Source organism: Peromyscus eremicus, chromosome 8a (genome assembly GCF_949786415.1).
Source record: "Peromyscus eremicus chromosome 8a, PerEre_H2_v1, whole genome shotgun sequence".
Taxonomy (NCBI): Eukaryota; Metazoa; Chordata; class Mammalia; order Rodentia; family Cricetidae; genus Peromyscus; species Peromyscus eremicus.
The window spans coordinates 54,396,735-54,423,692 of record NC_081423.1 but is presented as its reverse complement, the minus strand read 5'-3'; the positions used below and the strand labels follow the sequence as shown (position 1 = coordinate 54,423,692).

The window sequence follows — 26,958 nt, the reverse complement described above, 5'->3', positions numbered from 1 at the left end:
GGGGTGAGCACAGGGTTCAAGCCAGTTCCCAAAAGAAGTGCTTGGTGACACATAAGTTACAAGCTCAGACTTTAGAACCAGGCAGAGGCAGACTCCAGTCATGGCTCTACCAACCTGGACAAGTCACTTTACAGCCCTCTGCCTCCATGTCTCCATCTGGGAAACAGGAGTAGGGTAAAAACCTGTTTCCTTGGCTTGTGGGAGCAAAGTGATAATCCACATTGAGTATTAAATAATCAATATTCAATAAATGTTTGGGTGTTATAAGCACAAGCCCTTGCATTGCTGCTGCTGTTATTATAGTTTGAAACCCTGTGGGACAGAAGCTCAGAGCCCCCACATGAGGGAGCTGAGGCTCATGGAAAAATAGAGACCCCCACAGAGGACTAGTGTACAACAAGAACAGAGGACTAGTGTACAACAAGAACAGAGGTGAGAACTTCATGGTACCAAAGCAGGACCTTTTCTCAGCAGCAACTCTGAGAGCATTATTCTTCCCATGTAACAGTGAAGAAGGTTATGGGTGTAAGGAAGAAGGACCCCAGGCTTGCACCCCTGACTCCTACCTCTGTCCTGCTGACAACCACACAACTGTTCCCTTCCCAGAGCCCATTCTTCCTCATATCAGGCTCCAGGAGGGCCTTAACTTGTAGTCCCTTATCTAGGGCATCTCAACAGAGCTACTGGGCTTAGATCATGAACCCCAGATTCACTCACAGATTGAAAAAAAAAACTTGTTAAATGGGAACCTGAGCAGTCTGTGTGCAGAAATAAAGATGAGCTAAACTTGGAGCTGTGAAAGGAACTTAAAGTTCACATAGATAGTGGTTCTTCATGAGTGACCATCCACCTGTATGGGGACCTGAATAAGGGACTGAAATAGAAGGGCAAAGAAGCCATGGTGAGGGCTAAGAGTCACATAGAAAGGTCCCCTCTGGGCTCTGCAGTGCTGAAGTTGCATTTGACACAAGGAGAAACTGGAAACCATGAAGGTCAGCGGTGAGCCTAGCCCAAAGGCTCCCAGAATTCAGGTCAAAATATGAGTGGACACTGAATATGCCAGGGGTTCATAGATGTCCTGAAGATCCAAGAAGGTTTCTTCTCCTGAGATGGACCCCATCTTCAGCATCAATTATTTTCTTCAGCTGACTTCTCTTATTTAATTCTCACTTACCCAGGCACACCTGTAGACAGATTTTTCTGTTTGTTTGTTTGTTTGTTTGTTTGTTTGTTTGTTTGTTTGTTTCAAACCAGTTTCTATGTGTAGTTTTGGTGCCGGTTCTGGCACTCGCTCTATAGACCAGACTATCCTCGAACATACAGAGATCCACCTGGCTCTGCCTCCTGAGTGCTGGGATTAACAGTGTACAACACCACCACCTGGCGACAGATTTTTCTTTTGGTCACCAGCTCACATAAAACGACACAGAGACTTACTAATTGTGAAAACTCGGCATAGAGCTGAGGCTTGCCCCTACCAGATCTTATAACTTAAATTAAGTCATTAATATTAATCTTTGTTTCACGTCATGGCTTTTTCCCTCTCTTCCATTTTGCACCTTCTTTTTCATTCCTCCATGTCCTCTGGCATCTCTCCTGTGCCTAGATTCATCTCTTCTTCCTCTTTGTGCAGAAGTCCTTGCCTAATCACTTCCAGCCGAGAAATTGGCAATTCAGCTCTGTATTAAACCAATCAGAAGGCACATTGCCAAAGATACATCTTCACACTGTACAAAAATATTATGCCACAACACACACCCTTACCTATTCCTCTTCTCAAACATCAAACCTCCCTCTACTGCACAAGGTCTAGAGAGAGAGGTTAACTTGTCCAAGCTCACAACACATAGAGACAGACTCAGTTCTGATATCTATAACACTCAGTGCATGGGACATCAGAGACACCTCTTTCAACCTAGTGCTACAGTGTGAAAGTCCTGCCTAACCCTTGTCTTTCATTTTAAAGTTTATTCTTTTTACCTCACATTAAGCTTTGAAAATGTTGACTACAGAGTCAATAGCCATTGTCCTCAATGGTCACTGATTTCACTTAATGTGGGATAGGATTAAAGCCATTGTATTTAAGGACATTGTAAAAGGGATTAGACATGTCTCACACAACTTCCCTGTTGTTCCATTTCAAACAATTTCACTCTATCCTGAACTTCCATGATTAAATTTCATTGTGAAACAAAACTGTATTTTAAAGACTCTCATCTACTTCCCTAGCATGCCACTTACTAATCATCAGTCATTATTTGAAGTGTGTACTTCATCCCCCAAGAAACTTTTCAGAATCTCTGTTACTGGTAGTTTCTTTTTACTCTTTGGTTCCTTGGGAGACCCACCAACCAGCTCCCAAATAAATCCACATAGTCTTATTCTGACTTATGAGTGCTGGAACTTAGATTGGCTTGTTTCTAGCTAAATTTTCTTAATTTAAATTGTCCCACCTATCTTTTGTCTCTGGGCTTTTACCTTTTTACATATTTTTCTTTACTAATAACTCCTTGGATTCCTGTGTAGCTCTGTGGCTGGCCCCTGGAGTCCTCCTCTCCTTCTCCTTTCATGCATCGATCTCTTTTCTCAAATTTCTTCTATTTATTCTCTCTGCCTGCCAACCCTACCTATTCTTTCTCCTGCCTAGATACCAACTGATTAGCTCTTTATAAGACCAATCATGTGTTTTAGATAGGTAAAATAACACAGGATCACAGAGTTAAGCAAATGCAACATAAAAGAATGCAACACATAATGCATCATTAAACAAATATTCCACAGCATAAACAAATGCACCATATCTTCAACTAATATTTTAAAACGATTCTCTGTGCCTAGTGGACATATGTCCACCTAGAAGTTTTAAATCAAACACTAAGAAACATAATAAGGCTTGAAAAAAGATTACTACCTGGATGTAGACATATTCATATAATCCCAAAACCTGTGCAATAATTTTGGGAAGAAGGTGAGCTCAAGGCAAGCCTGAACTACACAGTAAGATGTTACTTATCCCTGTGGGTCAGAAGCTCAAAGACACACATGAGAGAGTTGAAACTCAGAGAAGAATTGAGATCCACACTTAGGAATGGAGTAGAACAGCATAGATGTTTGAACCTCGTGGTCCCAGAGCAGGAACTTTTTCCTACAGCACCTATAAGACCATCATTCTCCTCAGGAGACTGTGGAGAAGGGTATGAGCAGGTAGGACCCCAGCCTTGCTACCCTGACTCCTTCTGCTGCCTCTCTGGCAATCACACAACCACTGTCTCTTCCCTTGGCCCTTTATTCATCATTTCCAGGTTCAGCAATCACATCCTGTGTGGATCCCAGTATCTTCGAAGTCTCCTCAGAACAGCTCAGCTCACTGCATGGAGATCAGAGACCAAATCAAGTGTCAGATATCCAGACTGATAACTTGGAAACTGACAAGTCTGAATTCACAACCAAAGGTAAGCTGAGCTGGCAGCTGGGGATGTGACTTCTAGTCACATAGATGGTGGTTCTTCACAGGTGATCCTCCACCTGTATGGGGACCTAAGACAGGCAACTTAAATGGAAGGTCGGAGAAGCCTTTGATTGATGTTAAGAGTCACAGGCTAGAAATGATGATAGCTAAAGCTGCATTTGGCACATGAAGAAACTGGAACCCATGAGGGGTCAGCAGTGAGCCTAGCCCAAATGACACCTACAGTTCAGCTCAAAATATGAGTGGGTTCTGAAATTCCAGTGCTCATGCAGGTCCTGAAGTTCCAAGAAGGTCTCTTCCCTTGAGATGGATCCCAAAGAAAGAGAATGCTCCTGTCTCAGCTTCAGCCTGACTTCCCTTATTTCAACTTATGCATGCTAAACCCTTGCCTCATTTTCTTCTCAATAATGAATGTAGCCACCTCTCTCCACTGTACAAGGTTTAGACAGAAAGGTTAACTTGTCCTAGCTCACAGAACATAGAGACAGCTTCAGGGCTAGAATCTAGAACAGTGGGAGCCTTAGAAACGACTTCTTCCTCCTTCATCGTGTTGCTAGTCTGTGAAAGTCCTGTCCACACCTAACCCTTGTCTTTCCCTTCCCTATCATTCTTCCCTCCCACATAGAGCCTTGAGAATGTTGACTACACAGTCAGAAGCCACTGCTCCTAGCTGTCACCTTGGCTCATGTAATGTGTGTCATAGACAAAGTCATTCCACAGACTCTGTCTCAGTTTTGATATCTGAGCATTGACTCTGCTCACCCTTTGTTTTGCTGCCAACTCAGCAACAGGTACTGGTCTCACATCTTCAAGCTGCACAAGAAGGCCCTGGCACAGGGGGCTTAGGGAAGACTCAACTGATGATATTGTAGCAGAGGTTACACTGTGCATGTCTCTCTCCCCACGAAGGTTCCTCCTATGCTATCATCAGTCTCTTCCTCTCATTTGTTTTCATCAGTATTCCCTTCTTCCAAGTTGTTCCATTAAAATAATTCTGCTCCACCTTGAACTTCCATGCTCATTTTCATCATGTATCAAACTGTGTTTCCAAGACCCTCAGCTTCTTCCCTAGGATGCCAATTACTAACTGTCAGCTATTATCTGAAATATTTACCTGAGCCCCTAAGAACTTTTTCAGAATCTCTGTGACTTATACATTATATCCACCTTGAAGTTGTAGATCAAACACTAAGACAAATCAAAAGGCTTCAAAAATAAGATGACTAACTGGCCGTGAACATACTCCTATAATCCCAGAACATGTGAAATTAATTTGGGAAGAATGTGAGCTCAGGGCAAGCCTGAACTACACAATAAGAGGCGACCTATCTCTGTGGGACAGAAGCTCAGAGACACACATGAGAGAGCTGAGACTCAGAGAAGAATGGAGACTCACACTTAGGACTAGAATAGATCATCATAAGTGTTTGAACTTCATGGTCCCAGAGCAGGACCTTTTCCTGCAGCACCTGTAAGAGCATCATTATCTGCAGGAGACTGTGGAGAAGGGTGTGAGGTTAAGCAGGTAGGACCCCAGCCTTGGTACCCTGATTCCTACTGCTGCTTCTCTGACAATCACACAACCACTGTCTCTTACCATGGCCCTCTATTCATCATTTTCAGGCTCAACAATCACACCCTATGTGTATCCCACTACCCGCCAAGTCTCCTCACAACAACTGAGCACACGCCTTGTGAATTTCAGACCAATGCTGATGTCAGGCCAAGTCTCCTCACAACAACTGAGCACACGCCTTGTGAATTTCAGACCAATGCTGATGTCAGGCCAAGTCTCCTCACAACAACTGAGCACACGCCTTGTGAATTTCAGACCAATGCTGATGTCAGGTAAGGAGCTTATTAAATGGGAACTTTATGAGTCTGGATTCACAACAAAAGGTAAGCAGAGCTGGCAGCTGGGGATGGGATTCTAGTCCACATAGATGGTGGTTCTTCACAGGTGAGGCTCCACCTGTATGGAGACTTGGGACAGGCAACTTAAATGGAAGGTCAGAGGAGTCTTGGAGTGATGTGAAGAGTCACAGGCTAGAAATGATGCCTCTGGGCTCTGCATTGCTGAAGTTGCATTTGACACATGAAGAAACTGGAACTCAAGGGGGTCAGCAATGAGCCTAGCCCAACTAGCACTGATAGTTCAGCTCAAAATATGAGTGGGTTTAGAAATGCCAGGGGTTATGCAGGTCCTGAAGTTCCCAGAAGATCTCTTCCCATGAGCTGGACTCCAAGGAGAGAAAAGGCTCCTGCCTCAGTCAGCTTCAGCCTGACTTCCCTTATTTCAACTTGCCCAGGCCACCCTTGCCTCTTCCTCAAGCATCAAAGTAGCCACCTCTTTCCAGTGCACAAGGTCTAGAGAGAGAGCTTAACTTGTCCAAGCTCACAGAACATAGAGACAGATGCAGGGCTAGAATCTAGAACAATGGGAGCCTGAGAAATGACTTCCTCCTCCTTCATCCTGCTGCTACTCTGTGAAAGTCATTGTACTCTGTGAAGTTTTATTTTAAAGAGGGCACCTGGAACCCATACAGGTCTGCAGTGAGTCTGGTCCAATGTCACTGGAGTTCAGCTCATAATATGAGTGGGTTCTGAAATCCCAGAATTCATGCAGGTCCTGAAGTTGCAGGAAGGTCTATTATGTTGAGATGATCCTGAGTAGAGGGTAGACTCCTGCCTCAGCTTCAGAAACTTTCCTCTACTCACTTTCCTTACTTCAAGGAAAGATGTGGTACACAGGCCACATCTTGCCCTCTCCTCCTTTCAAGCATCAACATAGCCACCACTCCCAACTGCACAACATATATATATAGAGAGAGAGAGATTAACTTGTCCTAGGTCACAGCACATAGAGATAGATAGAGGCATTGCTGGATTCTAGAACAGTAGGAGTCTGAGAAATCATTTCCTCCCCATTCATCCTGTTGCTGTTCTGTGATAATCCTGCCTACTCTGGTCCTTGTCTCTTCCTTCGAAGTCTATTTTCCCACCAAACATTAAATTGTAGGAGCCTGAGATCAAGAACAACCTGAACTATATTGTGTATCCTATTAAAATGTATTAATCCAGGAGTATTAGTTATTTATCATGTTATTTTAACAAAAGTAGTTTAAAATATAAAGGATTCCTTTTTCTCAGAGATTGAGAGTATAGTCCTTCAGGACTGAAATTCATTTACTACAAGAGACTGAATCAGCTGGTCCCATTGTATTTAATTGTGAAACAAAAAGAGTTAAATGCTGTTTCTCAGCTCGATATTCCTTTTTATTTGTCCAGGACTCCAGCCTGCTGTTTCTGATATGGGAACTGTCCAGCTTCTGTTTCTGATATGGGAACAGCAAGCTAGGCTTACACACAGGATGTGCCACCATGCCTCAACCTTGGTTTAGGAAGAGTGCAGGAGGACCTCATCAGCCTGGGCTGGGGCCAAGTCTAGAGATTTAGAAAGATACAGTCAGGGAAGGGTCAGGCAGACTCACTAGACTAGACATAAGCATAGGACGTGTGGGCCAAGATGAACGTGAAGGATGGATGTGGTGTAAGCAGCCACAGGTTGATGGGAGTTGCTGGGGTGGCTGTGCCAGGAATACACAGTGTCTCTGTACCACATGGCTGGGCTAGAGGATTCTTGGTGGAGAAGGGTCTGTGATCTAGTGAGTTCCAAAGGAAGGAAGAGGTACTAGGAGGAGGTCATGGTCCCTGGGAAGCAACTGCAGGCCTATTAGGAATTGGGAGGGGTACTCCAGAGAATACAGTTAGAATATCTATGTCTCCACACCACCAGTATAAGTTAAAATGTTCTTGGTGATCAGGTGGGTCCCATGAAGAGGCAGAGCGTCTAGAAGGAGATCAGCATCCCTAGGAAGCAGCTGTGGAGTGAGCAGAATGGTGGGGTGCTGTGTCTGGGAGTGCAGGTCTAGAATAAGTTTTATTTATTTGTTTAAAAAGTTTATATATCGATATACTGTAGCTTATAGTATCCATTCCCAACTCCTCTCTTCTCACTCTGCCAGGACACCCTCCCAACACATCTGCTGCCATTTTCAAGTCTTCTCCCTTTATTTTGTTTTGCATTGTATAGTTTTTGTTGTTGTCATTGTTGATTTGCTTGTTTTTTTATTGTTGTTGTTTTTTAAACCTCTCAATCTAATTAGTGCTGCCTGATAGAATAATGGCTGACCTTGTTGGGTTGGTCTTGCGTAAGTCATGTACAAACAACTATAGCTGTAGTGAATTCATGAACACAACAGCCATGTAACATCCAGAAAAACACATCTCACAGGAAACACTCCTTCCTGTCCTCCAGATCTTTCATTCTTTCTGCCACCTCTTTTACAGTGTTCCCAGAGCCTTGGTGACCCCACTTAGATATCCCACTTAGAGCCAAGCACACAACAGACACTTAAACAGCATTTTGAATATGGGTCTCTACATTAGTTGCTGTCCATTGCAGAGAGAAGCTTCTCTGGACAAGGTTGAAAGAAACATTAATCTATGGGAATAAACACAAACATTCAGAAGGCAGTTTAACAATATGTTCATTTAGCAAAACAACAGCAATATGCCCTCCCCTAGGACCCAGGACCTCTTGAGTCAGGGCCTTTAGACCACATTTACAGTACCAGGCATGAATTCCCTCCCAGGAAGTTCAAATCTAATCTGAAATTATTCAAATCAGCTTGGTGTGGTAGTGCATCCCAGCACTCGAGAAGCAGAGGCAGGTAGTTATCTGTGAGTCTGAGGCCAACCTGGTATACAAAGTGAGTTCCAGGACAGCCAGGGCTGTTACACAAAGAAATTCTGTCTCAAGAGAGAGACAGAGACAGAGAGACAGAGAAAGAAAGAAATTCCTCAAATCTAATCAGAAAGCAATTGGTTACACTATGACCTTCCTGCAACTGTTGCACCAGTGAGAGTGTCTTGCATGGCAGGTCATTATTGCAGAATTCAGGATTCCACCAGGTAATAACATTCATAGATTTTCTCAGTGGCTTCATAACACCTAGTACTATAAAAGCTACCCAGGATGGAAGAAGCTGAATGTCTGTTCCAACTTGTTTTCCCTACATCCTGTAACAAAAGTATGTTCTGTCTTCAGTAATAGGGTCTTAACTTGAGTTCTGGTAGACCACCAAGAGCAACAGCAACAGGCTTTGCTGGTTTTGGAGTCTCTGCATCCTCTCTGACTAGTAACTCTCAGGGGGGTACTCCATGCTCAGCACTGGGATTTCCCGTTAATAACTCATGTCTTCTGAGGAAAACACAGTGCACCCATTGCTCACTAGCCTACATTATTTAAATTATATTATGATTAGCTTACAAAGTGGTGTGTGTCCATACCATCTTCCAAACATTATTAGTTTTGGTTAACTCATCCCCACACACTCCTCTTCCCTGTTACACCATTTCTATCCTCACTTCAACCTTGAACCCCATTTTCATATCACAAGTGATCTCTGCCCACACCACTTAAGACCACTTCTCCTACCTGTCTCTTGGGCTCATTATAGTTTCCTGATCTCTAGAGACACTCCAAATAAATCTAACATGGTCCCACCTGTAGCATGAATCTTAGAAGGTCTTATTAATAAAATCAAACCTGAGCCAGGCATTGGGGTGAATTGGAAGATCAGAGAACCAGAACAAGCCACAGCTACCTCACCTCGCCAATTCCTCAGCTGGTCTTGTTTCCTCAGACTGGAGGCCTCTGAGTCCCCATCCAGAATGGGTCTCAGCTGAACTGTGCTGCTCAAAAGCCTGAATGCTTAACCAGCCAAATGCTTAACCAGGCCAAATGCTTCTAGTTTCTGGTCCTCACACCTTATATACCTTTCTGCTTTCTACCACCACTCCCTGGGGTTAAAGGCTCACTTTCTGGGATTAAAGGCATGTGTCACCATGCCTGGCCGGTTCCAATGTGGCCTTGAACTCACAGAGATCCAGAGGGATTTCTACCTCTGGAGTGCTAGGATTAAAGGTGTGAGTGCCATCATTTTCTAGCCTTTGTATCTAGTGGCTGTTCTGTCTCTGACCCCAGATAAGTTTATTAGGATGCACAATATTTTGGGGAACACAATACCACCACACCCACCTCTAGATGAAAAGCTACAGGCAATTAATAGATGATGAGAGAGAGAGACTCAGTCTTCTCTAGGGATGAGTCCCTCGTAGGTTATCCAACCCCAAGTGGTCAACAAGTCTAGCAGCACTAAATGGACTCAAGAGAATGTATGTATTTGTGCATGTGTGTATGTATTTATGCATGCATGTATGTATGTATGTATGTAACAATCAATAAAGAAGAAAAAGTAAACTTAGTGAGAAAGAGAGGACACGAAGTTAGAGGGGGTAGAGAAGTTAAAGAAGGGTGGAAATGATATAAATATAGTATGTATGTAGGAAATTCTCAAAAATTAACTCAAAGTAAACTTTAAAAAACAAATTAAACATATAAATCTAAATATAACAAGCTAGGGTCCACATATGACAGAGAAAATTTGGCATTTGTCTCCCTAGGCACAGGTTATCTCACTTAATAGGATATTTCCCATTTCTATCCATTTTCTGTAGATTTTTTTAATTCGTCTTTTCATTTTATGTATGTGTATGTTGTGGATACATATGTGTATATATATTTGCATATGTTGGGCATACATATGTTGTAAGTTGCACTTGTGTGTATATGTGGACACCCTGAATTGATGTTGAGAATTTTCCTCAGTTGCTCTTTCTTTATTCATTGAGGCAGAGTCTCCCATCATCCACATCCAGAGCTTGTCAATGGAGCAAGTCTAGCTAGAGATATTGCTCTGGGGATCCCTGTCTCGGCTTACTGAGCTTGAAGTGATGGAGGACCACAGTGTAAACACAGCATGTGCATGGTGTCCTGGGATCCAAATTCTAGTCCACATGCTTCTGCTGATAGCTCTTTAACTTCTGAACCATCTTGCTGCCCAGTTGCTTTTGAAGTGTGACAGAACTGAAGAGGATTTACATGTGTACCTGGTAACAGATACATTCCAGCTGGAAGGTGTTAGAGAGCATAGCCAAGGAAAAACTGAGCCATCCCTTTGCACCTAGGGCAGACATGGCCTGAGCCAGGTAGACCTTGGCCACAGACATGAGTGGCTAGCCTGCTACACTCAGATGTTGGATGTCGTCCTACAGAAGACAATGAAAGCAGATCTGTAGATCCTGATCTCAGAAGCAAGTTGGCCCCTGAAGCCAGTCTCTCAAGGGCTAATTGTGTGAACTGATGCTACACTTTGTATCCTAACCAAATTTTCTTCAGCACCTTGGCCAAGACAGAACAGGCAGCTGCCTTGTATTTTGGGCAACCAGAAGGTGCTGAGGTGTGAACTTGGATTATGGTCCATGGAGCATCCTCCTATCTGCCTTATATTGAGTTTCTTCCAAAGATGCTAAGATGAGATTTGTGATCAGGTCCATAAGTGAAGAGAGGACTCCTCAGATGCACTGGTTGGAGGAAGGGGGAGTAGGGAAGGAGAGAGGAAGCCAGCAAAGTGTGCGTGGTGAACGGTGGGGCAGGTTACATCAAGAGCAAGTGTGTTCGTGTTTTTTTCCATTGGCAGGACAGGAAACAGAGACTGGGAAACTTTTGTTATTCTTGTTGTTTGATTGATTGACAGATTGACTGACTGATTGATTAATTGATTGATTTATTGATTGATTGATTGATTGACAAATTGATGATTGTAGGTTAGGAAGTTTCCAAACTCACCATATGGAAAAGCTGGCTCTAAGCTCCTAATTCTCCTGCCTCTATCTTCTGAGTGATGAATTACAGGACTACACCACCATGCTCAGTGGTGTTTGGGTTTTTGTTGTATGTTTGTTTAGAACATGTATATTAAATTGTAGTTCTGGAGTCCAAATAGAGACTATGACTGCTCAGCTTAAGAAAAAAACATTATATAGGCAAGCGGGTACCTTCAAGAGAGAAAGGGAATCCCTTGCCTCAAAAGCTTGCCCATTCCTAAAAGAAAAGTATTAATCAATTAATAGGGGACCTGCCTCCATGACTCCAAACACTCACACTAGATCCTTTTCCCCATACTGCACACTGGCAAATGAGTTTCAGTGGGGACAAAAAAACATCCAAACAGTAGCCACAAATGAGGTTTCTTATTACCAATGACCTCTGGAAGGCAGTACAAAATAAGCCTGGGATTGCCAGTCCTGAAGACAGGGACAGGTCCATGTCCTGACTATAAACTCTAAGGCATCCCAAGACCATCCCAACAGACCACGAATCTCAGGACTTACAGAATGATGTTGTCAGCACTGCAATGGGGGGGGGGGTGTGTGCCAATGAGATATCTCAGCAGAAGACATTGACTCCATTGTCTGTAATCTCCACAGTACTTCATGGCCTTCTGCAGTAGAGACCACAGCCCCCAAATTACAGAAGGGAAGACTGAGCTCATTGGAGCTACTGGATCATACCATAGATTGAATGAGGACAAAGCTGTGTGTGAACTCACCCTTTATGCTCAGCCCTAAGAGCAGGTCAGGCACAGAGTAAGACATTTATAAATATCTGGTATGTGGATGAAGATCTTGCAGCTTATTATAGGGCAAGTAAAGACTTGAACTAGAACCTTCTACTCTAAAGCTCACATTCTTTGCACTGCACTGTGCAGAATGACCCAGTGCCCACAGGCAGTCTGTTGTACAGTGTAGGCAGATGCCTACGCATGTCCAGTTACTGAAGAATGAAAAGAAGGAGGAAAGAAAGGAATGGAAGAACAAACTACTGTGTCCACCTATGCTCCATCTTTCTCTTCCCTTGTTTAGGAATCATTTCAGAAGACCATCAGAGTGAAGGAAGAGGGAATCTTTACCACACAGAGTCCTTGGAAACAGAAGGTTTGCTCCAAAATTTCACACAGCTACTACTTCTACAAAAATCTTGCCCAAGAGGCTGGGAGACTTTGGTCAGGGAAAGCTGGCATCAATGTGTAGCAGAACAGAGAGGACATCTGATTGAGGTCCAAGACTTATTTCGCCCAAGCCCAGATACCCAGAAGAGACCTCAATTAGTTGTATTAGAAGGGGCTGCTGGGATTGAGGAGAGCGTGGGGGGAAGGCCAGCTCTACAGGAATCAATTCCGGCATGTCTTCTACTTCAGCTGCAGAGAGCTGGCCCAGTGCAAACAGCTGAGTCTGGCTGAGCTCATAGCAATAGACCAGACTGCACCCAGGTCTCCCATCAGGAAGATCCTGTCTCACCCTGAGAAGTTCCTCTTCATCTTGGATGGCATAGATGAGCCATCATGGGTGTTAGAGAAGCCAGATCCTCCACTCTGTGTGCACTGGAGCCAACCACAGCCCGTGCACACACTGCTGGGCAGTTTGCTTGGGAAATCCATCCTGCCTGGGGCTTCCTTGCTGCTCACAGTTAGGACCACAGCTCTCCAGAAGTTTATTCCTTCCTTGGGGCAGCCACGTTGGGTGGAAGTTCTGGGTTTCTCTGAATCTGGATGGAAGGAATATATCTACAAATATTTCACAAAGAAAAGAAAAGCAATTACAGCTTTTAGCTTGGTTGAATCAAACCCAGTGCTCTCAACACTGTGTATGGTGCCCTGGGTATCCTGGCTGGTCTGCACTTGCCTGAAGCAGCAGATGCAACAGAGAGGAAGCCTCTCACTGACCTCACAGACCACCACAGCTCTCTGCCTGAAATACTTTTTCCAGACTCTCCCAGATAGTGCCCTGGGAACCCAGCTCAGAGGACTCTGCTCATTGGCTGCTGAGGGAATCTGCAAAAGAAGGAGTCTGTTCTGTGAGAAAGATCTCCAGGAGCAAGGGTTATCTGAGGATGTCATTGCCCTTTCCTGAAGATTGGTGTCCTTCAAAAGCAACCCAGCTCTCCAAGATACAGCTTTGCCCATTTGTGTCTCCAGGAGTTCTTTGCAGCAATGTTTTGCATCTTGGGGAATAATGAGGAGAAATGTGGTGATATGGAAATCTACAGAATTGTGGAAACACTGATAGATGTGTATGGAAGTCAATACCTGTTTGAGGCACCCACCATACGCTTCTTATTTGGCCTTTTGAGTGAACAAGGGGTAGATGAAATGAGGAAGATCTTAACTACCCACTTGCGTCTGCACACCTTATGGGAAATTCTGGATAAAGCCAGGGCATTGCCCCATCACCAGCATCTCTATTCTCTGGGGTTGTTTCATTGTTTTTATGAGACTCAGAATGAAGAGTTCCTGACACAGGTGATGCACAATCTTCAAGAAAAAAAGGTGTGTGACCCAACAGATATGACACACCCAGTGTTCCAGACAAATGTGAAGCACCTGGTGGTCCAGACAGACATGGAGCTCATGGTGGTCACTTTCTGCATTAAGTACTGCCACCATGTGAAGAGGCTTCAGCTGAATTGGGATGGACATCGGGGACCAACCCTGACAGCTCCCAGAATGGTTCTGTGAGTATCCAGACACAGCCCTCTCTCCAGCTTCCCTGTGGATCCCATGAGCACACATGTTCTGAGCACCAGCAGCACTCTTAGCTGGTTCCAGGGCAGCAAGATACAGGTCACCAGTGACATCTAACTGCTGAATCTGACCACCTTTCTCTATTTGCCACTTTGTGCCTGACTATGCAATGAGGCTAGGAGCTTTTATCTCACCCTCTGCCTCGGTGAGGACCACCCAGGGTAAAATGGCCCACAGTGACTGATTCTCTCTTACCATGCTTTCTCTCTGAGAAACTGCTCATTCAGCTCCTGCAGGCACCATCCTCCTTCCCCTATGACTGTGACCTTGGCCATGAGGTCTTCACCCATCACCTCAGAATGCACATGTGTGAGAGTCCCTGTTTTCTCTGCCCAGATGATTTTCTTTTATGTGTCAATGAAGGCAGCATGGCCCTGGTACTCAGTCTGAAGATTTCCTGCCAATCCCAGCAACAAGAAAAGACTTCCCCTTCCAGGGTCCCTTTTCACTGTGCTGTATTGGTTACTCAGTATCAGGGTGTATCTATCTCCCCTCTAGATGGTTCACACCATCAATATTCAGTAAGCACTCATTTCATGGCAGGAGGAAAAATCCAGTTGCTGCTATTGGGGGCCTCAGAATTGGAGCTAAGGCAGTCAAGTACACTAATTACACAGGGTGTGACTCCTGCAATGATCAGGCACACACCAGGTATCAGGGAAGGGAATGCTCACTCAAGTGGACCAGAAAGGGAGAGATTCTCAGGCGAACAAATGTTTTTCTTTGAGTCTTCTGTTTTTACACATTGAAGCTTTTCTCTGGATAAACTGAGCTGGACTTACTGTCTAAGTTTGAAATCCCATCATTCAGAAGGCTAAAGCAGATTTCTAGAGTTCTGGCTTTGACACCAATCTGAACAACTCAGCAAAAGCCCACATGAAAAGTAAATGACTTAAAAGTAGTGGAACAGCTGTTAGAGAATGGGAAGGAGAGAGGAGAGAAAATGGGTCAGAGAGCACAGACGTGATCAAACTGTGTTACACACGTATGGGAAGTTGTCTCAATGACTCATTTTCTATGATTAGGATGACCTAATTGAACTGACGTTATTATTGTTGTTGTTATACTATATTATTAAACATACTTGTTGTAGAAGAGTGAGGATGTATCAATTATCCAAACAAAATAAATTAGTATCCTCCATTTATTAGAATTCATTTATTAGAATTCCATTTATCAGAGAGGACATCATTAAGAATTGGGTTAAATGAGCTTGGTCGTGCACACCTGTCATCCCAAACTCAGAAGGCTGAGGCAAGAAAGTCAGAAGTCCTGGTCCAGCCTGGGCTACATAGTGTGACACTGTCTCAAAATATTGTGGACTAAGGATGGAACTCATTGATAGAGAGATTGCCTAGTGTATTGGTTAATTTTTTGTTGCTGTGATAAAACACCATGGCCATGAGGGCATGGTCCAGAGGGATCAGGGTTCATCGTGGTAAAAGGGAAAGGATGTGACTGGAACCCAGCTGAGAGATCGTTCTTGAACCACAAGCAGGAAGCAGAAAGAGTGTACTGGGAATGGCTCAAGACTTTGCAATCTTAAAGTCTGCCCCCTGTAACATACTTCCTTCCACAAAGCCTCCTAGGCACTCTTAAATAGTACCACCAATCAAGGACAAAGCATTCAAATGCTGTGACTCTTGGTTATATCTCATTCAAAACACTTCATTTAGGAATCCCAAGATCCTATTTTCTACACAGCATGAAGTAAAGAATTGGGGAATACCTATTAATCTTTTTTTCTATATACTTTTCTACAATATAACTGAGAAACAATGTATCTGTTATCTTATATTCATGTTTATTTTCTTACAGAATTAATACCATTGTCTCCTGTTACTAAATGTCTAGTTACCATTCTGAATAATATTATGATATTCCCTATGAAGAATACCTTGGCCAATGGACTATTTCCCTGTTCTTAGTCATTTAAGGTTTTCACTAAGTGTCTATGGTTATAAACAAGTGAGCCTTAAAGGACCATGATGCAGATATTGCAAACAGAAGTGGTCTGATGTGGACCTTCAGAGGAATTCTAAGTAGGTACAGAGACAGGCCAGATAAGGAAAGAGAAACCAGGAACACCATCCTGCTTGCAAAGGACAGTGGCCTTAGGAGCCTGGGACAATCCCATGAAAGAGGGAGAAGCTTCAACCGCCAGTGAGAAAGTAAAGTTAAGAGGAAATGTCAGCCAGACAAGGCAGGGAGAGAAGCAGGAGGCCATCACTCACAAGGGAAACACTTCAGAGGTGGAGACTGGCCAAAGCCAAGGGAACGGAGAGGACCAGCCCAGGGAATTAAGGTATCAGAGGGAGCAGAGTGAGCAGCTTCTATGTATGAGACTCTTAATAGCATCTCAGGATTTTTGAATAGTACATGCTGAAACTCCATTTTCAGTCAGTGTAAATACTAGCCATGCATCAAAACTTTCAGGGCTGGAGGAGTGGTTCCATGGTTAAGACCAGTTGCTGGTCTTGTAGAGAATGTAGATCCATTCCCAACACCCACATCAGATGGCTCACAACCACCTTTAACTACCATCCCAGATGATCCAAAGCTCTGATTCTATCCTCTGCAGGCTTCTGCATGTATATAATGCACAGAGACAAGCAGGAATACCAATGTACACATAAAGTAAAAGATAAATAAAGTCTTTAAAAAAAACACTATCCTTCAATGTTTAGTATTTGGTTTCCTTGACATTCTTTGGTTTTGTAAAATTGGAAGTAAATAGCCACACTTTTTGTTTTAGTTCAAGGTGGCCACTGTTCAACTGTGTTTCTGGAGTTGTAGTTTTTCAAGTTTGTTGTTTTGTTTGTTTGTAGTGTTTGGAGTAGAATGTTGCACAGGCCAGGCTTGGAGTTGCTCCCAGCCCCTTCAGATTTATAGCTTAGGCTGCCCTAGAACTCACTATTTTCCTGACTTCATATGCTTGGTTTTTCACATTAAAGGAATGCACTACCATTCTGAGCTGATTTCTCTCTCTCTCTCTCTTCCTCCATTTTTTCTCATTCTCTCTCCCTTCTCTGCAGTCTTCTATTCTTGTAAAGATGTAGGGAACATGTGAACCAGCACATCTGGATTGGTTATAATCATGCTCAACATCCCATCACAGTCAGGCTAGCCATCTCTGATGAGCTCTCTTACAACCTCCCCTTTCCAGTTTTCCTTCATGAGACTCTAGAACTCTGTTCTAAAGGAAAGCAGGTACATTCACATCAAAAGGAAGAAGACTGTCTGAGTTACCAAGGGCCTCCTTTGTGCCAGGCTTTGTGATTAATACTGTAGATTAAAAATAAAAGATGCCAGCCACCAGTTCATACCATGTGGGACACCTATACTGAGTCAGAAACAGACACACAAAATGAGAACACAATGTGCTATGATAAGGATGTAGATGGGGAACCACCCAGGGGACAGGATCCAGATGTCAGAGCAAAGGAGCATGTAGAAGCTGGTGAATCCTGGGGATGGCATATTGAGTCCTGGTGCTCAGGCAGACAGAAATCTAATCTGCTGTGTATCTCACACCGTGCACACATGACTCACATCCCTCATTGCCTCCCCCACCCCATATCTCTCTCCTTCAGGTCCAGGTGGAACCCTATCACAGATACCAGTTGGAAGATTCTCTTCTCCACTCTTGAGTTCACAGGAAGCCTGGATGAGCTGGACCTAAGTGGAAATCCAATTAGCTACTTTGCACTATGGAGTCTTTGTAGGACCCTAAGATGCCCTGGATGTCACCTTAGGACATTATGGTGAGTCTGGTCTGGGTTCTCCCCTGAAGCAGAGAAGGATGGAATGGAGACCCTATACAAAACCTGAGTCTAGGGTGAGGATTGGTATTCACCAAATATTCACCAAACTGTCTTGACTATACCTGTGACATGCCAGATTGGCTATGATAAACAAATGGGATTCTGTTCTTGGGGATCATGAAGACTGATATTAATCAAGGATGTCACTGTCATCAGCCCAATGAGGACATCAGTGGAGCAAACCTACTACAGAAGTGACTACAGGAGAGGTGAAGAACACAGAGGAAGAGGCTAAATGAAGCAGGAGAGGAGAAAGCTCCAGGCCCAGGCAATGGCGTCTCCCCATTCCCTCCTGCTCTCTGCCCTTATAACCAGCCTTCTACTCTGTTTGTATGGACTCCATCATTACTAAGATTTCACATAACAAGTGAGATCATGCCCCAATCTATGGCTGGTGAATTTCTCTTTGGATAACTCTTGAATATAACAGGGAGCTGTCCTGGGCCTTGTGGAGCTCTGCCACGGCCAGTCACAGTAGAGCAGTGGTGCCCAACCTGTACTCCATTGCTCCTGCTGCTCAGCTGTGGGAAACATGGAATTATCCACCCAGACTAGAAAAGGCACTCCAGAGAGCTAAACACTGCTAACACAGCACACCAGGGCTCACAAAGGTAGATCTGAGCTGAGTTCCCAAGAGCAGTGAGCCCTGGAGAAGCTAATGGTGAGCATCTTCCATGCAGGCTTGTCAACTGTGGCCTCACATCCAAACACTGTGTGGACCTGGCCTCAGTGCTCAAGGCCAGCACCAGCCTGGCTGAGCTAGACCTGCAGCTGAATGACCTGGGAGACCATGGTGTGAGGCTGCTGTGTAAGGCACTCAGGAATCCTGCCTGCAAACTCAGAATCCTGTGGTAAGTAAAACCCTGAGATTCCCTCTGGGCAGGAGGCAGAGGAAAGGACATGGAGGTATGCAGAACACAAGATTATAGAAAAGAAAAGGGACAGATAATGCACAGTCAGCCTGGCTCCTGACCAGCTGTGCCACTTATACCTCATGACTTGAGCAAGTCACTGTCTTCTCTAAAACTCAGTTTCCTCATCTATCAAATGGAACGTCATATCCACCTTGTGAATTGTAATGACATAAAATGTACATATGTAAAAACAAAGATAATACCAGGTAGGTAGCTGGGCTGAGTGCAATCTTATATTAAGAAGACTATTATCCTAACAGACTCCAAGTTTTGCCTTACTCCAGAACAGGACTTCAATCATTTATTCATTCATGAATCTGTGCATGCATTCATATCAGGACCCCTGTGTGCCAAGTACTATTACAGGCCCTAAGAATACAATGACAAACACACATGGCTCTGTCCTCCTGAAGCTGTGTGGAAAGAGAGAGACACAGATCAACCACCAGCATATGACTCTGTACTGACAGGCTCTGCTGAAGGCTGTGGAGTCAACAGTATTGTGAGAATGTCATGTTGTGAGAGGTACCACTTTATTGAATGGCTCAGGATGATTTTCTGAGGCCTGAAAAAGAAGTAATACTTGGTTGGGCCCAAGCTGAGGCAAGACTCAGACAAAGGCAGAGTTGGGGAAAGGTCTAGAACAGAAAGAGGCTGGAGCCCTGGAGAGTCACTAGGTTTCATTACAGGAACCTGAGATAGTCCTCTGTACCAGAAATGGTGCTGTTTCCCCTGCACTACAGTTTCACACAAGCTCGAAAGCCTCAAACTACAGCCCTGGAGAACCTCGTCTTCCAATCAGCTCCTTCATGCTGTCTCTGAACTTCTCCCTATCCTGTTTTTCCACCTCCCCAGCACAGCCCACAGCCAGTTTCTAGAGGAACTTCCCAGAGTTTGCTGGCCGGTGCCCTTCATGGGCTCAGAGAACCATGGAGGCTCCCAATCCCTGTATCCAGAATCTTCTGGTTCTTCCAGCCAACAGAAGTCCAACAGGCATGTGCCCTGGGACTTCCCTCTGTTAGACCTTCAATTCTATTATTGTTGTTATTATTATGTTAATCTTGTTTATTTATATGTAGGTGGTTCTCAACTTTCCTAATGCTGTGACAATTTAATACAGCTCTTCATGTTTTGGTGACCCAAAAGTATAAAATTAATTTTCATTACTTCATAACTGTAATTGTGCTACTGTTAGGAATTGTAATGTAAATATCTGATATTTCCAATGTTCTTAGGCAAGCTCTGTGAGAGGGTCATTAGACACATTCCACACACACAAGTCACAACCCACAGGTTGAGAACCGCTAGTATTTGTGAGTCCGGTACCCTCAGAGACCAGAGGAGTCAAAATCTCCCAGAACTGGAGTTACAGGTGGATATGAGCTGCCTGAAGTTGGTTCTGGGAATTGAACTCAGGTCCCCTAGAAGAGCAGTATGTGCTCTTAACCGCTGAACCATCTCTCCAGCTCTCTGGTTTGAATGCACAGAAGCAGTTGGACAGTGAAGAGTTTTCTTTCCACTTCTCTGAGAGCTGAAACCGGCCCAGCTGTTGGCACCTTTGTTCCCCAGCCTGCTTTCAGCCATGACTGTTTCTCATAGGCTGAAGAGCCTGTTCAGAGCTGGCATCTGCTGCATGTGACACGGCACAACCTCTCAGGTGCAGGAACCTTTTCCCTCCTGTTCTTCACAATAGGCAGATGGGAGTGATATAGCTCTGGTTATGGACTGAGGATGTGAAAACCCAGAGAAGGTCACTACCCTAACACCAGAAATCCTGGAACTTGAGGATCACAAGAATGGGACCAGCAGACCTCTGGTTATAGCTGCTGTGTAAGGACAAGGCTTCTTCCCTTAGCACTAAAGGAAAGGAGGGGAGGTGAGCATGGAACCAAGGCTCTTTCCCTCAGAGTAAATATCCATGATCCCAGCACTATGTCTTTGCTTTGAAGAGCTGCCCATATATGAAGCATGGGAACATGGCCATGCCCTCCAGTTACTGAGACTGCTGATGGCTACTGTGCTGCCCTTTGCCAACATGAGTCTTCTCATCTATGGCCATGTTCCCTTCCCTGGGACAGTCTGTCTCCAATGACTGACCTGTGGGAGAGGGTTATAAATGACAAGGCCCTCATTTCAGCTCTGGAAAGTCCCAAAGGTCATCATCCTTACTTCAGATCTTCCTGCACAATGACCAACTGACCCGTCCCACAGGTCAGGTTATTGGGTGAGACCCGAGGAGGCACCTCCTGAAAGATCAATGGGGGCGAGAGAGAAAGGAGACCAGGCGCATAAAGAAAGACAGAGTCAGTCTGAGTCGCATCGAGGTCTCGTTTATTGACTGGGTGTTGAGGCTTATAAGCAGGGCTTCAGGCAGGGAGGGGGAGCAGGGGAAGCAAGGGGAGAAGAATGGAAAATTCCTAAGGGAGGGTGAGGTCAATTTGGTCCCAGGCCCCTGCAGCTGGCTGATTAGCACATACTCCAGGAAGTTTATCTAATCGTATATCCTGCAGTTAGGCCAGGAACCTCCTGCTTTTGTAAGGCTTGATAAAGCAAGGAAGGTCACACAAAGTTCAAGACACAGCTGTCCGGAGTCGGTCCCCAACAGTTCCCCCTCTTTTCTCAAAAATGGACCAAGTCCATGTGATCGGGGTGGCTAGGGTCCGAGAGAGTTCCTGTCTTAGGCTACACAGGGGGCTTCCCACGCTTGGCAGCATGCCTTGTTGAGCCGGTCTCGACGACCTCTGTATGCTGTTGTCTCCGGCGTGGGCCCTGTACTATTCCCGTCATTGAGTACCCTCTAGCAGGACCGTGGGGATGTTAGGGCCTTAGGACACTGAATCTGAGTCCTTGATGGGGCTCCTGGCCGGCCTCCTCAGAATCTACTCTGTGATAATGAATCGAGATGTGTCGTGGTAAGGCCGAATCAATCTGATTTTTGATAAACCGAGTCAACCACTGAAAGGCCCAGGGACCAAAGGTAATGAGAAGGAGAAAAACAATTAAGGGAGCTAGAATGGTAGGTAGCAAGGCAGAGAGCCAGGGGGACCCTTGCAGCCAATCTTCAAACCACCCATGCTGATTTTCAAACTCCCTTTTTCTTTGAGCCAGCCTTTCCCTTAATTTTTCCATCGATTCCCTGACAATACCAGTATGGTCAGCATAAAAGCAGCATTCTCCCTTCAAGGCTGCACATAATCCCCCCTCCTTTAAAAATAGTAAATCCAGACCTCTTCTGTTTTGTAACACAACCTCAGAGAGTGAGGTTAAAGATTTCTCCAGGGCAGAAATGGATCTTTCTATGGCCTCTAGATCAGTAGTCATAGCCATTTGTAACTGCATAAGGTGGTTGCTCTGCACGAGGGCAGTAGTTCCTGTACCAATTCCTGCAGCAATACCCCCAATACCTAACAAGAGGGCAATAGTCATAGACACAGGTTCTCGAGTGTATCTGCCTCTCTGCTCAAAGAATTCCATCACTGAGCTCTCTTGATGATAAGTGACATGAGGCCATAACTGGACTGTCACACAAAATTCATGGGAATCATTAAATATCTGAGCAGATATGCAAGGAGTCAATCCTGTGTTACAGGCCCAGTAGGACCCATTGGATGCTTCAAGATAATAGCTCCCTTTATAGGGTGTCAACGTTTGTTTACAGAGGTGGCTATGGGTCAATGAAATTTTGCCCAAACAGGAACCTCGTCCGGAGACCTCAGGGAGTGTTAGCTTATGTGGCTTAGTCTGACACCTATTGCTCGGGGATTGAGGTTATTGGCAGTAGACTGAAAGGCGATTCCTTCATAATAAGGGGGATTGGGGGAGTTTTGCACGGGTGCAACTCGGATTGGCTTATTTTTATCTCTGTTTTCTTTTAATTGGGTGAGGGTACGTAACCTTTGAATTTACTGGTTGGTGGTTACAATTATCACTTTGGGGGCAGTCCAGCACAAGTCCCAGGCTTTGTCCTTGAGCCACCATGGGGGCTGGCTGGCCAAGCACGTACTGTACATAACTCTAAATTGGTGAGGGTCCCCAGAGAGTAAACATCTGGCTGAACCTTGAGCAGTCAGAGTACGTGCAGAAAGGGAGCTACTACAAGGACTATGTCTTTTGTTCATGGCTCTCCCAGAAACTGCTTGCTCAAGTCTCAGGAAACTGAAATTGAGGCCTGATCTCTGAGAGAAGACTGAACAGCCTGTTATGGCATCTGCTTGGTCTTTTTATTCCCCCCTTGAGTTGTATATCATCTCCAATCATGGAGATGTTGCTTTTTTGGTAAAAGACTTTATCACCAGGGTAGTAGATCATATCGGAGACTAATTAGACCAGAACATAAGCGTTTTCCCATTATCAATGGCAAAGCGAGCTTCCCCTTATTCAGTTTTTGCCATCTGTAAGTGTGTCATGGGTTCAGAGGTGGATATTGGAATTCTAGCATCCTCAGTTTAGTGGTACCCAGACATGAATCATCATGTAGTTAAGACATCAGTGATATAAGAGCCAACAGTAATTAGCCCTAGCAGAAGCACAAGGGCCAAAAGTCTTGTGATGGCTGACAGAGTTCCTTATCCTCAAGGAACTTGGAACTTTATCTCAGGTTCCCTATGACAAGAAATTCCCTTTTGATCTAACATTCCAGGGTGGGGGGGAAACAAGGGCGATGTTTTCTCTTTTGTAATTACTTCCTGCTGACATTGGAACATTGTTGTCAGGGCCCTGGAAAGCCAGAATGTTAGTCAAAGACAAGAGGGAACGTTTTATGGACCAGCTGAAGAGATGGTATGCATATCGGCTGAATTGGTCCATATCAGCTTTCAGCAAGTTCAGGGCTCATAGTCATTTGCAGTAGGTTGTCACCAGCAAATGATGCTTGGATGTATCTGTCAGCCAAGTGGAAACCTGTTGAGATAGATATAAACTAGGAACAGGAGTTAAAACTTACGAACTTATTTGGAACTTTTAGACCCATAGTCTTAGTAATTGTAGTATTATCAATTTGCCCTGAAATCCATAGTGTCTTTTCTATCTAGAAAACCAAGTATAGATTGGACTGAAATTTCCTTGGCCCAATGAAAAGCATCTGTAAGTCTATATTCAGAACTTGTTTATCTTTTTTAAAGAGACTTATTAGCTTTAATTAATTAATCAATTGATCAATCAATTACTAAGCTGAGAAAGCTATAGCTAGTCCAGTCATCAATGTCATCAAAGATCTGAGAAGGATAAACTTTACCTGAGTGCAGACTTTTAAGTCTATTTAAAAAACAACAGAGACTATCCATTACCCAGACTGCCATCATCCCAGGCTCCTATAGTCTTCATAGTGTTGGCAGGACAGGTGTCAGGACAGCATCAGTCTTGGCTGCTGGGCCCATAATGTGAAATTCTCCCTGTGGAGGAGAAAGACTGACCTTATCTTGTCAGTGTCTCATAGGCCAGATCCCTGGCAGCAGGTGTTGAGTCAGAACGTCTTGCCCAGTGGTCGGTGTTGTCCACAATTCAGGTGGCATCTTCTTGTCATTGTTCCATATCTTTTTTGGAGACCTTGGGAGTCATTGCTAGGAGCTGGGGAGCTCGGAGTCTCTGTATGTTATAGTAAGCTTTTTATCAAATAATATAAATGCCATATTCATCAGATCTTTGACAGGTTTGAGGACCATTATCTATTAAATGTATCTGAGCCAAACAAATCTAGGCCTAATCTTGAAAATGTCTCTAAGTTTGGTAACAATAACCAGGCCAATTTGTTCTCCTATAGATATATTAGTCAAATATACCTCTTAGGTTTTTTTTATTTAAATAGAACAGTTTATGCTTTAAACTAGTATCTGAATAGCCAGATGACTAGTATTAACTTGTATTCCTTAACACAAAGGACATGCAAACTCAGACATTCAAAACCAAACATATATTTGGCCACATTTTTCATTCATACCTGTAGAGTAGACAGACATTTTTACAACTATAACCCTTTGGGGTCTCAATGTAACAGCAGAATAACAAGACAAAGAAATCTGAAACATGTTTTTTTTATATCTCAAGTCATTTTTTATAAAAACATTATATTTTATCTTAACCAACAATAATTTGAAACCAATTCTCTTAAATGATGGCAAGTATTTGTAACCCATTGAACTCAAATGACCAAAACCCATTGTTACATTGTTATGCCCAGTTCACCCCCAAAGAAGCCATTGGGAGACTTAGGTACAGAATGCAAAAAGCAAGGTTTATTCAGATGAAGTCAAAGTTTACAAGCTGCGGCAGGGGGCTCGTTCCAAATCTCTCACACACAGCAAGGAGATTGGAAGGAGCGCGCCCTTTCTTAGTGAGGCTAGTTCTTAAAGGTACAGACCACATAATTCATCTCTCACAGCCTGCCTCCCTTCTTTCTGGTTCACATCAGTAATTTTTCATGTTATCTTTATTTCTTGTTTGTTAAACAACCGTGTCTAGGAGTTTTACGAGCTGTCTCTGGGGTTCGAGAAGTTTGGGATGTTTTATGACCACTTAGTCTCTGTCAGATGGTCATATATTCTGACTCTGTGTTTTTCTAAGTTTCTGTAGCTGATAAAGCCACCTGGGAAAAAGGGGTCTAACTTCTTATCTACACTTAGGAATCCTGGTTTAGGCTCCTCTTTGTCTGTAGGGGATAGAGAAAGGGGAGTTATTGAGGTTTCACACCATGTAAATTTTTATTTTTCCTGTGGAAACAAAAGCATAATTTTCCCAGTATCTTGAACTCGTAATTTAACATTTCTTTTTAAGCAATATCAGGACAGAGAAGGGTTAACAACAGAAGCTGCTGGCCAGCAGAAGAGACTTTGAAGTTATCACAGTAAAGGAAGGGAGGGGGAGCAGTGGGCATAGAGCATGTCCTTGGCTGCCAGTGTTCCTGAAAAAAAAGTTTTTGTTAACTCCTCTGACTAAAGTCAGATTCTCTGTTCAGTGTTCACACAGTTTTTGTCAATTGCAGGCAGTCCCCATTGCCCTGTCCAGAGCTCCTGTCTTTGCCCGCCTGTACCGAGAGCACGCACCCCCACCCTCCTGAGAGCAGCCAGCTGGCTGCAGTCCTGATAGCAAGAGAGTTAGGGAGGGATGGAGGTGGCCTTTGTTATGTCTCTCTTTCCTCCTCTTTCTTTAGGAAAATAAGGGAGGTTAGCAGACAGAAACAAATAACATTTACACAGACAATCCAAGAACCGGAACATCAGCACTGAGATGATGGCCTCATTCACAGCCAGCAAGCCCCTCTTGCAGTATGCAAGCCCCATCTGGCAGGAGCTACCTGTTTATCTCAGTTCAATCGGGGAGTGGGGGTGGGGGAACCAGTTCCCTCTATTGTGGCTCACACATCCTTCCAGTGGGCTAGGCAAAGGTCTAGTAGAGAAGAAGGGAATGGTCCCATAGCGTCCGTCACAATCAAGTCAACAATGAGAACAATTAATACATTACACACAAGACCAAGGGCACACGAAAAAACTTTGCCCCAACAAAACAACCAACAAAGCTAAAAGAACAATGACAGCCTGATGTGCTCTGGGGGGGGGACCCTCCAGGCTCAATCACATCAAAAACAATCCAGAGTCGAGGATCTCTGTCCTTAATCAAACAGACATCAGGGTCTTCCACATCCCTGTCAGTCAGACATGCACCTTTTTTTTTTTCTTGGAAGAGAAGGAGAGAGTAAAGTAACAATGATCACAACAAAACATATAAAAAAAACCCACAAAATGGCTCTGACAATTTCCCGGGACAAAATACAAAGTGGCACTTCCTCCCACCATGGGGGAAGATACCCAAAGATGCTCCTAAACCAAATGGCCACCTCTGAGGTGGCCTTAGGGCTCTGGGACGTCTCCCTTCGCCGCCAGGTTCACTGTCCGGACACGTCTGCCCCAGTGAGAGCCTGCAAAGTACAAATCGATCGACCAGTACAAAACAAAAGTAACAAGACAGAGAGACACAGACAAGACAGAGAGCGCTCTTACCGGTAGATGTCAATAAACCTCTGGACCCTTGGGTGTTAGGCAGGGGGAGTTTGAGAGAAAATCCTCTGCAAGGGCTAGTAAATGTGAAACATGCCCATCTCCCTCTGCTTCCTTTAGAACATCTCTAATCACACCATAAAAACTAAAAAAGGCATTGGGGACATTTTCCCCATCTCTGAGTAATTTGTTAATATCTTTTCCAACCTTGTTCCA

General features: G+C 44.2%; 1 pseudogene; it reads left to right on the top strand.

Moving 5' to 3' along the window:
- The first annotated feature begins 7,652 nt into the window (after positions 1-7,652).
- The window catches only part of LOC131917009 (NACHT, LRR and PYD domains-containing protein 1a-like), a 56,459-nt pseudogene continuing 37,153 nt past the window's right edge, over positions 7,653-26,958 (top strand).